Genomic DNA, 4,965 nt, shown 5'->3' with positions numbered 1-4,965 from the left:
AAAAATCACTAAAAAATATTGAATTAATAACTAGGCAATTTAAAATGCTTAAATCTCCAGTAACGAATTGCAAAATGCACAAAAATTTATGTATATAAATTACATGTGTAAAAAAATTGTGATTCCTAGCGAGTTGGAAAGTAATTTTCTTCATGTATAGATATTTCTGAGAAACCAAACATAAATTTAAGTAAAGTCTATGTAGTTATGTTTACTTCTTACCTATAAATTTTATATGTAATACTATCAATCTTCCTATGTGTATCAATAAAAGGGTCATAGGACAATTCAATAAAACGTAGGATTCATTAAGGACTACACAAACTAAAATTAGGTTTACCAAGAAAATACTTTTTTCTTTTATGACCATTAATTACTGACAAGGTTATATATATATATGTATATATGTATATATATATATATATATATATATAATATATATATATATATATATATATACACTTATACAGTAGTTAACAAAGGAATGAGCGTGTAATATGTATAAAGGTTGATAGTATTATGTACTATGTGCATACACACCAATTAATGCTAACTGTTAAGAATTTGACGAACACTTTTGAATAACAGTTTACGTAATATTCATCAATTGGCACAGATTCTACCCGTCAGATTCAAGGGGAAAAATTTCATTACACACAGAGAGAGAGAGAGAGAGAGAGAGAGAGAGAGAGAGAGTCAATACTCCTTACAAAGCAATGTTTGTATCTCAAATGGTGTGCAAGTAATTCATTTCGTCAAAGAGGACTTGTACTACTTGCCAGACTCCTCCCCCCCCCCCCCGTTTCCCCCACATACTCCAAGATTACAAATTTACCTTCAAAACTTCTCACAAATCCTCAAATGTAACTTCATAAAATCAACATCGACTAGAGCTGTATTGACCAGAACAGGTAACTAACCTAGTCAAATGGGACTTTTAAAACTAACCACTCCTCTAAAGGCAATGAATTTAAGAGTTGCTACGCAATCTGCTAGCAATAGAACTATTGAAATTCAAGATTTGAAAAATGAGAAATATTTCGATCTATTAAAATGGTATGAAACATGGTTAAATGACTTCGACCAGGCTAATGTTGCTGAAATGACCTCCATACACAGATGCTTTGAGGGGGGGGGGGGACTATCTACGTGCTTTGATAATGTGGATTTGATTAACACAACTTACGCAGTGATACGAAAATTACCCAAGAGCGTATAAGTACGACAAACTGATCTTGGAGGTCATGTAGTGAGTGGGGTTGCATTGTGTAAGTAAGTAAGTATGCAAGCAATTAGGCAAGTAAGTAAGTAAGTGAGTGAGAAGTCAGTGAGGAATGAGGAAGGAGGGAGGATGGGTGAGTGAGGGAGGAGGGAGGATGGGTGAGTGAGGGAGGAGGGAGGAGGGAGGAGTGAGGGGGAGGAGTGAGGGGGAAGGGAGTGAATGAGGAGTGAGGGGGAGTGATGAGTGGGAAGGGAGTGAATGAGGAGTGAGGGGGAGTGATGAGTGGGAAGGGAGTGAATGAGGAGTGAGGGGGAGTGATGAGTGAGGGGGAGTGATGAGACGGAAGGGGGAAGTGAATGAGGAGTGAGGGGGAGTGATGAGTGGGAAGGGAGTGAATGAGGAGTGAGGGGGGAGTGATGAGCGGGAAGGAGTGAATGAGGAGTGAGGGGGAGTGATGAGTGGGAAGGGGAGTGGAATGAGGAGTGAGGGGGAGTGATGAGTGGGAAGAAAGTGAATGAGGAGTGAGGGGGAGTGATGAGTGGGAAGTGAGTGAGTGAGGATTGAGGAGGAGTGATGAGTGGGAAGGGAAGTGAATGAGGATTGAGGAGGGAGTGATGAGTGGGAAGTGAGTGAGTGAGGATTGCGGAGGGAGTGAGGAATGAGGAGTGAGTGATTGAGGGAGGAGGGAGGCGGGAGGAGGAGGGAGGCGAGATGGAGGAGTGATTGAGGAGTGAGGACTGAGGAGTGAGGAAGGACTGAGGAGTGAGGGAAGGAGTGAGGAGTGAGAAAGTGAGTGAGGAGTAAATAAGTGAGTGAGTGAGTGAGTGGGTGAGTGAGTGAGTGAGTGGGTGAGTGAGTGAGTGGGTGAGTGAGTGGGTGAATGAATGAGTGAGTATGTATGTATGTAAGCAAGCAAGCAATATATTTACCGAAATTCGAAGTACATTTTTTTGGTTTTCTAACCACCAGCATAATTTCCACACATTTTGCTATCAAATCTGAAATTCCTGATTACTTCACATACAATACAAAGCGAGTAGGCCTACTGATCAACAGAAAAGACAGTTACTATACGCAAAATAATATAATAGCAGCCGGGCGTAGCGTATAAAATTGCGTATGGATGCTCGAACATTTAATATCACTTCTCCCATTGCGTAAACAATCAGCTTTAGTCCTTTGCTTGCTTGCTTTTAGGGTTACTGCTTTCTTGGTCCTATAAAAACACGGGAACTTACTCACTACAGGGCGTACAAAATCAGTTTATTGTATAGCATACACTCTTAAGTATTTGGCGTATCACACAGCATATATATATATATATATATACATATATATATAATAATATATATATGTATATATATATATATATATGTGTGTGTATGTATGTGTATATATATTATATATATATATGTGTGTATATAATGTATATATATATATATATATATGCATATATATACGCATATATATATATATATATATTGTGATTCGCATATCTCAAAAGCTATTTGACCGAATCTCATGAAATTAGGTGGGATGATTGGCCATGATCCAAGGACGATTTGATTAGATTTTGGGTGTGATTGGGGAAGACTCTTGTCAGTCATATTCGTGTCCAGCAAAACTGGACAAAACCGTTAACGCTAAATGTATATATTTATACTAGATAGTTATGTCATTTGGTTTTTTACTATTTCGAACGTCACCTTTAATACATACACGTCAAAGATACATTGAAAATTCTGTCCAATATGGCCGGACAATTCCTTGGTGTTTACCTACATAAAAATTACCATGTTGAGCCATTTCTCTTTATTGCCAAGCACTTATTAGTGGTATCAACGCTGCAATTTTGTTTCACGATCCTACATTAAAATAATATGAACATTGTCTTCGGTAGCTTGGAATATTCACAAAATTCGAAAAGGGACATTTTTTTTTTCACGTTGTGATGGCGGACCAAAAACTTTCTAGAAGTCACCGGCTCGAAGTATTTGTCGAAAATTATTATTCTGGTATTCTCCTGACTATAATCGAACCTCTACAGTTTAGAAAATAAAAAACATCGCCATAATATAAATAAAAATAGTAAATTACGTCGTATTTTTCCCCACTAGCTCACCTTAACCACCGTACGTCTTTAGCCCCAGAGCACCAGAACCCCAGTGACTTTTTCAAAAGTAGGAATTGGTGCTGTGGCCAATCAGAGACCTCAACTTTGCCAGGTTTTTCTTTTGTCGTTTCTTATTGGCTAAAAGTTTCGTAATCTGCCAAAAGGCTTTGGAAGCGCTTATCCAATTGACTGGTGGGATTCAAACCAATTTTCAGGACTTGTTTTCATCTATAATTTATTCCATTAGTATCTACAACTAATAAAATAGGATAATAAACATATAAGTTTTTAAATTAATTAATAGAAAAAAAGCATTACATTTATGAACAATTAAGGTGGATAAGAACAAAAAATATTATGAAATAGAAATTCGAAAAAACGTATCCGTATCCCATAATAAGTTTACGCAAATATAAATATGCACAAACGCATAGGAGTATTATACGCTGTACATTTCTTGGATGACAAAGTAAGAGACGAAGCTTATAACATACTGCTTTTCCAACTAGGGTTGTAGGTTGGATAATAATAATAATAATAATAATAATAATAATAATTTTCTATATATATATATATATATATAGAGAGAGAGAGAGAGAGAGAGAGAGAGAGAGAGAACCTTAACGTGGTAAAAGAGTTCAGGTACCGCCATGATCAGCAAAGCTGTACTAGTCAGGGACACCCATACTAGGTCGGTTTGCTATGGGCGATCAGACAAAAATCCACACTGGCCAACCTGGTGATGAAAACAGGCCATACCCCAGACACGAATGAAGACATGTCTGAGGCCTTTGTCCTGCAGTGGACTAGAAATAGCTGTTCCTAGTTCACTGCAGGACAAAGGCCTCTGACATGTTATTACTCATGTCTGGGGTTTGGCTAGTTTTCATCACCACGCTGACCAGTGGGGATTGGTGAAGGTGGGAGATTTTTGTCTGATCCCTCAGAGCAAACCTACCTAGTATGGGTAACCCTGACTAGTACAGCTTTGCTGATCATGGCGATACACAAACCCTTTCACCACATTAGGGTATTCCAACATTCAGAAAGAATGAATATATATATATATATATATATATATATATAGATAGTTAGAGAACCTTAACAGCAAACCGGGAAGACTGTCAAGTAATGCCTACAGTGCATTGCGTGAGGTGTACTGAATGCACTATTCTCCATGGAGTAACTCAAGTGGCATTAGACCTAAGCAAAGAAAATAATAATATCGTTTATATCAAAATAAATTTCCAAAGATTAAATGGTGTTCGATCAAGTCATTATCATTTAGAAAAATTCTCACAATACGAGTAAATAGAATCTATAATAATAAACACGCACTTACAAACACACACACAACAACAATAAATGCAGCTGTTCCTAGTCCACTGCAGGACAAAGGCCTCAGACATGTCGTTATTCTTTTATTCATGTCTGGGGTTTAGCCATTTTCATAACCACGCTAGCCAATGTAGATTGGTGATGGTGGGATACTTTAGTCTGATTGCTCACAGTAAACCAACCTAGTATGGGTAGCCCTGACTAGCATAGCTAGTCATGGTGATACACAAACCCTTTAATCACGTTAAGGTATCACAACAACAATACACACACATACACACACACACACACA

This window comes from Palaemon carinicauda, unplaced genomic scaffold, assembly GCF_036898095.1.
Source record: "Palaemon carinicauda isolate YSFRI2023 unplaced genomic scaffold, ASM3689809v2 scaffold842, whole genome shotgun sequence".
NCBI lineage: Eukaryota > Metazoa > Arthropoda > Malacostraca > Decapoda > Palaemonidae > Palaemon > Palaemon carinicauda.
Note: the sequence above shows the minus strand (reverse complement) of the source record.